This window comes from Mercenaria mercenaria, chromosome 2 (genome assembly GCF_021730395.1).
Source record: "Mercenaria mercenaria strain notata chromosome 2, MADL_Memer_1, whole genome shotgun sequence".
Lineage (NCBI taxonomy): Eukaryota > Metazoa > Mollusca > Bivalvia > Venerida > Veneridae > Mercenaria > Mercenaria mercenaria.
Window position 1 is genome coordinate 51,166,169 of NC_069362.1, and position 14,718 is coordinate 51,180,886.

Here is a 14,718-nt window from a genome sequence, read left to right on the forward strand (position 1 = left end):
GAGACAACATCACTAGTCTCACAGAATTGCAGCATACAGTAGTCAACATTGTCCACAGAATTCAGTAGACAGCAGTCAACATTGTCCCAAGAATTGCATAAAAGGCTCAACATTGTCTCACAGAATTGCATATCACACATTGTCCACAGATCAGCAGACAACATGTCTCAAGATTGCATTAGACAGCAGTCAACATTGTCCCACAGAATTCATTAGACAGCAGTCAACATTGTCCCACAAAATTGCAGCAGTCAACATTGTCCATAGAATTGCAGCAGTCAACATTGTCTCACAGAATGCATTAGCAGCAGTCAACATTGTCTCACAGAATTGCATTAGACAGCAGTCAACATTGTCCCACAGAATTGCATTAGACAGCAGTCAACATTGTCCACAGAATTGCATTAGACAGCAGTCAACATTGTCCCACAAAATTGCATTAGACAGCAGTCAACATTGTCCCACAGAATTGCAGGTATCAGACAGCAGTCAACATTGCCCCACAAAATTGCATTAGACAGCAGTCAACATTGTCTCACAGAATTGCATTAGACAGCAGTCAACATTGTCCCAAAATTGCATTAGACAGCAGTCAACATTGTCCCACAGAATTGCATTAGACAGCAGTCAACATTGTCCCACAAAATTGCAGCAGTCAACATTGTCTCATAGAATTGCAGCAGTCAACATTGTCCCACAGAATTGCATTAGACAGCAGTCAACATTGTCCCACGGAATTGCATTAGACAGCAGTCAACATTGTCCCACAGAATTGCATTAGACAGCAGTCAACATTGTCCCACAAAATTGCAGCAGTCAACATTGTCTCATAGAATTGCAGCAGTCAACATTGTCCCACAGAATTGCATTAGACAGCAGTCAACATTGTCTCACGGAATTGCAGCAGTCAACATTGTCTCATAGAATTGCAGCAGTCAACATTGTCTCACAGAATTGCATTAGACAGCAGTCAACATTGTCTCATAGAATTGCAGCAGTCAACATTGTCTCATAGAATTGCATTAGACAGCAGTCAACATTGTCTCACAGAATTGCATTAGACAGCAGTCAACATTGTCTCATAGAATTGCATTAGACAGCAGTCAACATTGTCTCACAGAATTGCATTAGACAGCAGTCAACATTGTCTCACAGAATTGCAGCAGTCAACATTGTCTCATAGAATTGCAGCAGTCAACATTGTCTCACAGAATTGCATTAGCAGCAGTCAACATTGTCTCACAGAATTGCATTAGACAGCAGTCACATGTTCACAAAATGATTAGAAAAGCAGTCAACATTGTCTCACAGAATTGCAGCAGTCAACATTGTCCACAGAATTGCATTAGACAGCAGTCAACATTGTCTCACAAAATTGCATTAGACAGCAGTCAACATTGTCCCACAAAATTGCAGCAGTCAACATTGTCTCATAGAATTGCAGCAGTCAACATTGTCTCACAGAATTGCAGTAGACAACAGTCAACATTGTTCCACAGAATTGCAGCAGTCAACATTGTCTCATAGAATTGCAGCAGTCAACATTGTCTCACAGAATTGCATTAGACAGCAGTCAACATTGTCCCACAGAATTGCATTAGACAGCAGTCAACATTGTCCCACAGAATTGCATTAGACAGCAGTCAACATTGTCCCACAGAATTGCAGCAGTAACTTGTCTCAGAATTCAGCAGTCAACATTGTCTCATAGAATTGCATTAGCCCAAGTCAAATGGGCTACAATTCAGAGCAACATTTCAAACAGAATTGCAGCAGACGACAGTCAGCATTGTCCCACAGAATTGCAGCAGTCAATATTGTCCCACAGAATTGCAGGGGACAACAGTCAACATTGTCTCACGGAATTGCAGCAGACAGCAGTCAACATTGTCTCACAGAATTGCAGGAGACAGCAGTCAACATTATCTCATAGAATTGCAGGAGACAGCAGTCAACATTATCTCACAGAATTGCAGCAGACAGCAGTCAACATTATCTCACAGAATTGCAGGAGACAGCAGTAAACATTGTCTCACAGAATTGCAGGAGAAGGCAGTCAACATTGTCTCACAGAATTGCAGGAGACAGCAGTCAACATAGGCTCACAGAATTGCAGCAGTCAACATTTCAAACAGAATTGCAGCAGACGACAGTCAGCATTGTCCCACAGAATTGCAGCAGTCAATATTGTCCCACAGAATTGCAGGGGACAACAGTCAACATTGTCTCACGGAATTGCAGCAGACAGCAGTCAACATTGTCTCACAGAATTGCAGGAGACAGCAGTCAACATTATCTCATAGAATTGCAGGAGACAGCAGTCAACATTATCTCACAGAATTGCAGCAGACAGCAGTCAACATTATCTCACAGAATTGCAGGAGACAGCAGTAAACATTGTCTCACAGAATTGCAGGAGACAACAGTCAACATTGTTCCACAGAATTGCAGGAGACAGCAGTCATATTGTCTTAACAGAATGGCAGGAGAGAACATTCAACACTGTCTCACAGAATTGCAGGACACTGTCTCACAGAATTGCAGGAGGCAGCAGTCAACATTGCCTCACGGAATTGCAGTAGAAAACAGTCAACATTGTCTCACAGAATTGCAGCAAACAGCAGTCAACATCATCTCACAGAATTGCAACATACAGCAGTCAACATTGTCTCACAGAATTGCAGGAGACAACAGTCAACATTGTCTCAAAGAATTCCAGGAAACAGCAGGCAACATTTTCAAACAGATTTTCAGTAGACAGCAGTCAGCATTGTCTCGCACAGTTTCAGCAGACAGCAGACAACATTGTCTCTCAGAATTGCAATAAACAGCAGTCAACATTTTTCTACATAATTGCAGGAGACAATAGTCAATATTGTTCTACAGAATTGCAACAGGCAGCAGTCAACATTGCCTCACAGAATTGCAGTGGACAGCAGTGAAAATTGTTTCACAGATTGCAGGAAACAAAAATCAACATTGTCTCACAGAATTGCAGTAGACAACAGTCAACATTGTTCTACAGAATTGCAACAGACAAACAAGAGACAGCAGTCAACATTGTCTCGTAGAATTGCAGTAGACAGCAGTCAACATTGTCTCACAGAATTGCAGTAGACAGCAGTAAACATAGTCTCACAGAATTGCAGGAGACAACAGTCAACAGCAGTCAACATTATCTCACAGAATTGCAGTAGACAGCAGTCAACATTGTCTAACAGAATTGCAGAAGAGAACATTCAACATTGTTTCACAGAATTGCAGCAGACAGCAGTCAACATTGTCTCACAGAATTGCAGTAGAAAACAGTCAACATTGTCTCACAGAATTGCAGCAAACAGCAGTCAACATTGTCTCACAGAATTGCAACATACAGCAGTCAACATTACCTCACAGAATTGCAGGAGACAACAGTCAACATTGTCTCACAGAATTGCAGCAAACAGCAGTCAACATTGTCTTACAGAATAACAGGAGACAGCAGTCAACATTGTTCCACAGAATTGCAGTTGACAGCAGTCAACATTGTTCCACAGAATTGCAATTGACAACAGTCAACATTGTTCCACAGAATTGCAGGAGACAGCAGTCAACATTGTTCCACAGAATTGCAGGAGACAGCAGTCATATTGTCTAACAGAATTGCAGGAGAGAACATTCAACACTGTCTCACAGAATTGCAGGAGACAGCAGTCAACATTGTCTCACAGAATTGCAGTAGAAAACAGTCAACATTGTTCCACAGAATTGCAATGGACAACTGTTAACATTGTTCCACAGAATTGCAGCAGACAGCAGTCAACATTGTTCGACAGCATTGCATTAGGCAGCAGTCGACATTTCCTCACAGAATTGCAGTAGGAATTGCATTAGACAGCAGTCGACATTTCCTCACAGAATTGCAGTAGAAAACAGTCAACATTGTTCCACAGAATTGCAATAGACAACTGTCAACATTGTTCCACATAATTGCAGCAGACAGCAGTCAACATTGCCTCACAGAATTGCAGTAGATAACAGTCAACATTGTTCCACAGAATTGCAATAGACAACTGTCAACATTGTTCCACAGAATTGCAACAGACAGCAGTCAACATTGCCTCAGAGAATTGCAGTAGAAAACAGTCGACATTGTTCCACAGAATTGCAATACAACTGTCAACATTGTTACACAGAATTACAGCAGACAGCAGTCAACATTGTTCCACAGAATTGCATTAGACAGCAGTCGACATTGTTCCACAGAATTACAATAGACAACAGTCAACATTGTTCCACAGAATTGCATTATACAGCAGTCAACATTGTTCCACAGAATTGCAATAGACAACTGTCAACATTGTTCCACAGAATTACAATAGACAGCAGTTCCACAGAATTGCAGCAGACAACAGTCAACATTGTTCCACAGAATTGTAGCAGACATCAGTCGACATTGTTCCACAGAATTGCAATAGACAGCAGTCGACATTGTTCCACAGAATTGCAATAGACAACAGTCAACATTGTTCCACAGAATTGCATTAGACAACAGTCATCATTGTTCCACAGAATTGCAATAGACAACAGTCAACATTGTTCCACAGAATTGCATTATACAGCAGTCAACATTGTTCCACAGAATTGCAATAGACAGCTGTCAACATTGTCTCAGAAGGAGGAAAAGCATTCATTTTGAAATGGCCATTTTCTTAATACAGAAATAGAGTTATCATTGCTTTAGTTTCAGAGTTATAGTAATCTTTGTATATAAGTTTGTAGAAAATCAATCCCTTAAATATATGTTTCTATCAGTATGTTTCTATAACTGTCTTGTAGATTCAGGAAGGGTTTCGGATTTCCTATGAATCATTCCGTCAGGATGATCAGGGATGTGCAAAGATCACGGTGACAGCTACATGAGATGTCCATTTAGACTAAAGTGTCCGGCAATTATCTGTCCTGTCTTCTCAAATGACCACCTATTACCATATCCGTTATTGACGTTCTAGAGAAATTCTGTCCTTCAGTTGAAGCTCATTGCTTTTGTATTGACATGTTTTCTATATTCTGCGTTTGGAGAATCATTCAAGTTAATAACAGTTCAGCGCGGATCATGATATTGTTTTTCTGTATTTAACTATTTCTTCTGCAGGTCTGGTACGCTTAATTTCAAGTGAATACTTCAAAGAGTTCTCTAGAGATAATATTGGTATTTTGCTTGGAGATGTCACTATTGTCAGTCAGATGCAATCAGACAGCTATTTTAGAGGAACTGCTGAAGCCTTGTAGTATTTATATATTGGTAGAAACTTGTCACAAAAGCAAATGCAATGATCATGTTGCTGGGCAATTGTGATATATAACACCAGAAAATATGAACAAAGCAAAACCCCTTACATAACACAAATGAAATGTTTCTCTTGTGATTTTGAATATTTGAACACTTTAGAATAAAGTTGACAGCTTGTTTGGTTTTTATCCACTACATTCCAGAAAGGGGATAGATATTTTCTACATAATGCACAATCTTCTTTTGATTATACGAGAATTATGTCCTTATACAGAACCAAAGAGACCGATTTGTAAGATTATAAGCAGTCAAGCCAGAAATTAAATAATGTAAATTATGACACTTGTGTCACTTTCTGGAGGCAATGTCACCTAATTCTTGTCTCGAAACTACTCTCATATCATGTCAGGAGCCATTTAATCAGTTATGGGTCATTCTTTAGTGACCAGAGGTGGTGGAGGGTCACCGACTGACCAGACGACCATTCCAGGCCATCAGTGGAAGCTGATACTGCATGATCTAGTTAAGTGTATGATTCATGAGAGTTATTGATGTCATAGAATGGGAGATCATTTTCTGCATGTTTTAAGGTTCAGGGCTTCTGATTACAAGTTCATACTGTTATCCTAGGCTTACAGTTGAGTCAGTATCCAAAACTGACTCTGTGTTTAATTACTAACTGAAAGGTATAATGAATGAAGTACAAAGTTGTACACTGGTGGTTAACATTACTGGTATTTGTAGAAAAAAAATGTAAAAGATTAAAATTCATGTATCATTCTAATGTCAAAACTAGACATAATGAAAATAAATAAAAGAGCTATAAAATTTAAAGTTAAAATTGAGCAGGAGATGCAGGTTTGATCTTGAAAAGTATCCAAAAGAAATAAGAAACTGCAAAGGTTGTCCACCACACTGCAAAAATGAAATTTGACAAGTGTATAGGTAACTTTAGACAAGAGATGAGTATCGAGGAAGAGAAAATAATTGGGGAGAATGAAATATGTTTTTTATCTTGAGAATCTTGAGAGAGATAGAGTTTCAAAATTGCATTCTGATTGTACATCTGATCTCCAAATGAATGTAACATACTGTTCTATATTAAACATAACTGACATTTTTCCATATTCGCTTAAGCCCTCTACAGACGGTAGGTTTTTGTTGTACAACACCAATTAAATTCAAGATGTACAGCCAAATATTATCGTGTGTATGATGCTATTCCTTAATTTCGTAAATCTTAAGTCTTGACTTACAGATTAGGACATGTTCTATTTCGCAAGTTTTGCCTTACGTACCACCCACGTTGACAAGCAACAAATTGGTAAATAATTAGTTGATAAGAGGCAAGTGAATGAAATTCCAGAAACAATTGGCCAAATAATAAACACAAATCTGAATATAAAATGGCTTCTAATGCATAATGGAAGAAGGATGACACTGAAAAGTTAAATGATTTATGCCGCGCCATGAGAAAACCAACATAGTGCGTTTCCAACCAGCATCTGCGCAGTCTGATCCATGCTGTTCGCTAACGGTTTCTCTAATTGTAATAGACTTTGAAAGCAACCATCACTGATCCTGACCAGACTGCGCGGATGCACAGGATGGTCTGCATCCATGTTGGTCGCAAAGCCACTATGTTGGTTTTCTCATGGCGTGGCTCATTTGTGTCATGCGTAATCAAATTCATGGGACATAAAAAGGTGAATATTATTTTTTGTAATATTAATAGTTACATTCTTTTTAGTACCTGATGCACTATGTTTACTAGGTAAATCTCTGTGATTTATATGGGAATGGAATACTGTCTGTATGTGAAAAATGTACAATTTCAAAATTGTACATCTTTGAGATAATTAGTGTTGTACAACAAAAACCTACCGTCTGTAGAGGGCTTTAGGTGAATCATTTCACGTGTAAATTGAAAAAAAAAATTCATGCAATTTAGTTCCATTTCAAGTGGAAGACATACATCAATGTTGTATAAAATTTGGAGAGAATAAATCCATCAAGCAATTACAGTTATTTAGTATGGACTTTTTTTATTTGTATTTATTAGTTGAGACAATTATTTGATTTTTTTCACTTAAGCATTATTGCACCCAGAAGTCTTAATTGGATCGCTTATTGTGTAGATGTTCTTAATATCATAAAGCTGTTTTTTGTGTGGGAAAGTTATTTTGCATACTTTATTATCAATTTGTACATTATATTCCCAACAGGGATGAAAGGTATGTTTTATTCAAATCAAGTGAAGGTTTTTTTGTTGGTTTTAGATCAAGCCGGGGGATAATACGTTACCTGGGGACAATTTACTTTGTAATAAGCTGATACACATCTTAGCTTTTTCGTTGGGAATGTAATGACTCCTATATGATGTAATTGAGCAGAATGATTTAACTGAAAGATTTATTAAAGAGCAGTTATGTCAATTTTGCATTCACTAATTAAACGGTAAGAATCCTGTGCCCCGGAACTCGGATTAAGCAAATGTCAAACAGTCTGATATTAAGCTTGTTATAGAATTTTCTTTATGCCACTAATCTGCACAGCAGTGTTTGACGACCTGCAGTGACCTAAAAAGAAAATTAAATATATACTTCTATGATTTTAAATAATAGATATCTATATAGGCAGTTCATATGACAGTTGTAAAATATCCACAAGTTAAGAACTGCTTTAAAGACATTGTAAAAAATTTATGAAATTATTATGCATGCAGCGTTGATGCTGAAAAAATAAGCAAGTTTTTAATGCTATTAAAATTGAATTTATAAAGATAAGGAAAATAAATGAACAGATGTTAGAAATAGCAGACGCAGCAGAATGTTCTAGCGGGGACATTCAATCACGATTCATGCTGCAATTTGCTAGTCTACTGTATCTTTAATTCCTTTGTCTTACACAATTGCATGATCTGGATTGAAATTTACATTCTTTGTCTGTCAGGAGGTTTGTCACTCACAAGAGCAGTAGATTTTACCAATTACAGTACAAACTGTCAACGTTGGTCACACCACACTTCAGACAGAATTTTAAGTGGTTGCTATCTGTGTGAAATGATAAATTTGCATATCGACTGAATATCATATCATTTGCGTTTTCAATTGTTCTTTTCAGAAAGAAAACTAGAAAAACGAACAGATAAGATGATATGAATCAAAATTACTAATTTTCTAATCGCGCTTCCCTGGCTCGAGGCTTTCAGGACATGATGTTGAAAGAAATGTTTTCATTATGCAAATATTTTAATAATGGTTGACAAAATATTTTGACATTGTAAAAGCTGATGCGGCTTTATAATTTATGGAATGACCAAATATTTATATTGAAAGGACAGCATATTATCATTTAGCTATTGTGATGATGCAGCATAGGTTCCTGTATTTAATTAAGTTTTATAAACAGATAAATGTCTTAAAGAAATGGATTAAACAGTGGGTATTGAATAAGTGAATTAGCATTATCAAATAATCTGTATTAGAGAGTGGTCTGTCCTTAAGATAATCCTGGTGTCACCATTATGATCATTTTGCGATTATATAGTTTTGTTTATGTCATTCTTGTTCGACCGCTTCGGTCAGTTTACCATGTTTGGACTTTTTGTTGGTGCATTGTTACACAAGTATGCTTGACTTGTGGCTAAATTACCCATAGCCTGACTTTATAAGCTGTATTAAGAGCAACCATAATTGAAATTAAGTCCACCTGAGGACTTTTTATTCCAAATTAATAAAAAGGGATCAAAGTGTGATTAATGCTTATCGTGGTTTAACTACCTCTTGAAGCCTATAATAATTGGTCACATATCCCAGTTAGCTCCATCTGGTCAGGACTTTTTATGTTTTAATGATCCCAATCCATTGTCCACTCACAACATGTAGGCTGTTAAACCAGTTAAATTAGGGACAAATTACACTCATCTATTGTGTATTTAGTAATCATATAGTTCAGTTTTGCTTTTTGACCAACCATTAAGCATCTTGTCCAAAGTCAAGTCTGTACTTCTCACAGTGAAACTATTCCCTTCTACTTGATAAACTATTCACTGCCACTTGATGTGCCAGTCCAGACAAGTTTTAAAAATTCAAAAGGTCTTGAAATTTTGATTACAAGACTTTTCCCTATAGACAAGACAGTTTTCATTCCAGTTTGTGTCTGATTATTTTCTGAAATTAGCATCATAGCTTGGCCCTTTTGAAAGTAAAGAACTATTCTATTCATGCAAGAACTTGTTCAGGAAATTCTTGAACATTCATGAACTAATGAACTGATTTCATGAATAGTTCCTAATATTTTATATGAACAGGGTGGTGTTCCTGAAAAAGTTCAAGAAATTTGTGAACTTGCCCAATTTGTACTTGGCGGTCAGAAATGAATATTTACCACCACAGAAAGTCAGAAGTTTTTTAAGTGATACATTTCTTACAAATTGCATAATTTTATATACTCTTTTGTCAATAGTCAAAATAAAATACACAAGACAAAAAAAATCCTTATGTTTATTGCAGTTTGTGTCTGCAATTAATCTTTAAAATGCAGTGAAAACATAATGTTGGACATTATGGACAGAACTTTTATAGACTCTTTAATTAACTCTGTTTTTCTCCATGTTTGGTCATGTCGACTAAAGTTCGGACATTGTAAACATTTATTGACCACTTGATCACATTGAGACATTGTCCATTCTCGCAGCAACTGGACATTATCCATTCTGTCTAGCGATAATTTTTGCCACCTTAAATTCAGTCATCCATTGTCCAGCTGTCACATGTTACACACGCAGTCACGGCTTGCATGCAGTCGTGCTGAGCGGCATACCTCCGCCCATTCTATTAAAAGGGCGGCAGGGCCAGGTGTATTTTTCGATAAAACATCCCGAGTACCATGCTAACAAATTGCCCCTCATTGCCTTTAAATAGACTCCCCAGTTTTCCTATTATATCCGCAAAATTCCACTTGAGTTTCCCTTTAAATCATTAAGCATTTACAAGAAGGTTTTCTGATCAATTTATTTCAACTGTAATAAAGGATTAGTTGCAAACAGTAAATGTTTGAGTGTCATTGAATAAGTTTAAGAGCTCTTGAATTATTTGTACAGTGGTAAGTCCCATAATGAGAAATAGATTTCCTGATGAAATTGTTCACATACTTTAATTAATTTAAAATGCTTTCAAAAAATGTACTAGTCAGGATTTTTATCTCATAAAAATACTTTTTGAAGACAATATAATTATGTGCTAAGAACATTTAAAACTATGTTTTTGTTGAATGGGGAATAGATTCATACAAAGTAAGGAACTGCTATACTGTATAATATGGTCATAAATTAAATTCAAAATTTAATATGCCACCACCCAAGTTGAAAAAGAAATACACAAGAACAAATTGTCTTTAAAAGTGAACTTTCTAAGTTGTTATATTCTATCCTGGTAAGTTAATTATCCAAGTTAATCTTGAAGTAACCTGGTATTCTGTAATAAGTTAACTCCGTGTGAAATGCAACTTTACACAGAACCTTGACTGTTGCTAGAGTCATCTATTGTCAATTCCTCTTTATGTGAAAGAATATTTATATTTAAATCAAAAATTAAATTTAATTACATCAAAGGTTTATACGTTGTCTGCAAAGGGCTGCATTTTATGTTTGTCTCTTACTTTTCAGTTGAGTATAAATATTTACTGTACAAAGGCATTGAATCAGAAGTTATGAGAGACTCACATTTCACTTCAGAACAGAGACTCAGGCTGATACATGATGGTTTTCGTAATGGGGTAGCTGTCACAGAAATTTGATTTACATATTAATTTGTCTCAACTTTATCTTCATTTTGTTTGAAATATTTGGCTATTTATATCTGCTGCAAAGCATTATGCTGATTTACTTTATGACCAGTAAATACATGAGAAGTTCCTTTTTGCCAAGACCTATAGTACAATTAGTGTCTTGTTTTGCTTGTTATCAAAGACATAGTTACCATTGTTAGCACTGTTTGTATTAGCTTTATAACCAGCTTCTGTTTTAACTTGATACCATTGCCAGGATTCTCGCATGTAACTGTCCATGGCTTATTAGCAAGTAATACATTGGTCTGGTGTAATTCTTCTAATAAACACTCTCATTCTTAGACACATATCTGCCAATAATATCTGGAGAAGAGGTACAGTGGTTGTATTTTTCCAGTACTGTTTTCAAAATATAAAATATTAGTTTAAAAAGTTAAATAGTGTAGCTTATTCAGACTATTCACTGTAACAGCTATTTAGGTCTGTTTCATTATTGGTCTGTGTTGACATGGAACTACATCAGTAGACATGCTTGTGTTCAGAGAGTTGTTTTACTTGACCAGACATGTTTCTATGTTAGATAAGTATTCTCCATTCAGTTTCTTTACAGAAAATACTTGCATTTTAGAGAGGTGTTGTATATTCAATTTCTTCACTAGACATGATTGGTGCATTTTAGAGAGGTGTTCTTCATTCAGTTTCTTCACTGGACATGATTGATTATTATTATTATATTATACCAGATTTATATAGCGCCCTTTTCATGATTAATGTGTTCAAAGGCGCTTTACGTATAGCAAATGCAGCCACACAGGGTGCGAAATTCATCTTCTACTAGTACAGACACAGAACAATCTGACCAGAGGGACAGAGTGAGATAAAGCCTCCAGAATAGATAGAGAGAAATCATTTTAGATACAGGCCTGTCCGGCTAACTTAGCCTAGCTCTTTGCGAATAGACAGTCTGGTTCTTTAACGTGCCCGGTGTATAGCACCGATACACGCGAAGCCGTCTTTCCTGGGAAGAACCAGTACAGGCCTCTTAGTTATGTGGGAGACACTCAAGAGCATTTCAGAAATTTCCAGTGCATGGACCGGGATACAAACCTCGGACCTGAATTGACAGTCAAGCGTGTTACCACAAGACCACCGGCCCACCTTGATACATTTTAGAGAGGTGTTCTACATTAAGTTTCTTTTCTAGACATGATTGATGCATTTTAGAGAGGTGTTGCACATTCAGTTTCTTCACTAGATGTGATTAATGCATTTAGAGAGGTGTTCTACATTCAGTTTCTTCACTAGACATGACTGATGCGTTTTAGAGAGTTGTTCTACACTAGACATTCCAGCAATGTAGAGATAAGTTCTACTTTCAGTTTCTTCACTAGATATGATTGCAATTAGATGCATTTAAGAGAGATGTTCTACATTCAGTTTCTTCACTAGACGTGATTGGTGCATTTTAGAGAGGTGTTCTTCATTCAGTTTCTTCACTAGACATGATTGATGCATTTTAGAGAGGTGTTCTACATTCAGTTTCTTCACTAGACATGATTGATGCATTTTAGAGAGGTGTTCTACATTCAGTTTCTTCACTAGACATGATTGATGCATTTTAGAGAGGTGTTCTACATTCAGTTTCTTCACTAGACGTGATTGATGCATTTTAGAGAGATGTTCTTCATTCAGTTTTTTAACTAGACATGACTGATGCATTTTAGAGAGGTGTTCTTCATTCAGTTTCTTCACTAGACATGATTGATGCATTTTAGAAATTGATGCATTTTAGAGAGGTGTTCTACATTCTGTTTCTTCACTAGACGTGATTGATGCATTTTAGAGAGATGTTCTTCATTCAGTTTTTTAACTAGACATGATTGATGCATTTTAGAAATTGATGCATTTTAGAGAGATATTCTTCATTCTGTTTCTTCACTAGACGTGATTGATGCATTTTAGATTGGTGTTCTACATCCAGTTTCTTCACTAGACATGATTGATGCATTTTAGAGAGATTTTATACACTCAGTTTCTAACTAGACATGATTGATGCATAATAAGAGAGTTGTTCTACACTAGACATTCCAGCACTGTAGAGAGGTGTTCTGCATTCAGTTTATTCACTTAAAGGCGTAACGCTAGAATTCCCTGTATATGAGATGGGCGAAAATTTTCCCAATAACAGAAATTCTGTTATTGGGAAAATTTTCGCACCAAATTCTAGCATACGTCCTTAAGACATGCTGACCAGCATTTTAGAGAGGTTTTCTTCACAAGACGTGCTTGCATTTTAGAGAGGTGTTGTACCCTCAGAGTTTCTTTACCAGACATATTTATATGTTACAAAGATACTCAACAGTGCCTTCCAAGAAATGAAAACCACCATGTTTATTTTGGTAAATACAGTGGGTACAGTAATATTTTGTGGTATGCTCAGAATAGATTTGTTGTTCTTGCTTGATGTATGAATGCACAGAATAATAAACATCTGCCAGATATGACAAATATTGCTATAGCTTGTTTGCCATCAGTCAAAACTACACAATATGCTCCTCATTTGATACCATTTCAAAGGATGTTCTTGTCCAGTTATATTTTGTCAGTAATTTCTTTGATAGTGCTGTAGTCAAATTCTTTGTGGTACTCGTAGCATGCTGCCTGGACTGGCATATAGGAAGTACCTATAACAAGTTAAAGTGAGCTTCACTGTTGCTATGGTAAATGAGTCTGTTATAAGAGGTCACTGTCCAATTCTTTTTAAATACCTGCATAAAATGCATTAATACTAGGGATAGAGGTAAAATCAGATGGCATGTAGACACTACTCTTTTAAAGACACTTTGCATTTACTGGTGTAAACAGTTGTTAAGTTTCATTCAAAGCCATTAGGCAAAAACAGGTGTAAATTCTGTTGTACTGTCAGTTATTTTCTTTGGAATATATAGTATTCCCTCACATTGCTTGCTCTTCTTGATCAATAGTCTTTGCCAATTAATGGAGGAAAATGCATTTTAGAAATGCTTTTTGATCATCTTAATGCACTAGCTGTTATAATGAAATGTAAGATTTTTAAAGCATTAGAGTTTGCAAACTTGGTTTATATAAACTTGTCCTTATAGCTGAGTTTCTGATTTGATTGAAAATGCTTGTGACAAAATGAGGAAAAGGTAAGGATAAAAGAGTGTAAATAAGATTTAAACAACAATGTTTACAACATTAAGTTCAACAACAGCAACAACAAAAGTTACAACAGCAAACATGTTTGAAGAAAATTGTTTCTGGATCAATAAGAATTAATTATTTCCAGTGCTCTAGGGATTTCACTTTGATAAAGCAATGATACAACACAAATTAAAAGGCTGGCAATAAATTTTTAGAACTTAGTTTTTTTTTAATACAGATTCTTGATTTTCATGATAATGAAATTAGAAATTTATGAAGTATAATTTCCACTTTATGCTGAAGGTGAAGCATTAAATCATGTATCAAATAAATTATTTAGTATTCCCAGCGGAATTGGTTCAAACAGGTGTGATAATCTGATATGATTTAATGCAAAGGTAAATTGCTCTTGTATTTTAAGGTTTATTGTGGTCATAAAAACTGAAATTTGAAGCAGTTTTGAAATTAATACATATTGTGTAATGTGAATT

The 14,718-nt window shown here is 36.1% G+C and overlaps 1 protein-coding gene across 1 annotated transcript in view; it reads left to right on the plus strand.

Moving 5' to 3' along the window:
- The window catches only part of LOC123563945 (netrin receptor UNC5C-like), a 150,566-nt gene that overhangs the window by 56,137 nt on the left and 79,711 nt on the right, over nucleotides 1-14,718 (plus strand). The gene's annotated exons all lie outside the window — the stretch shown is intronic.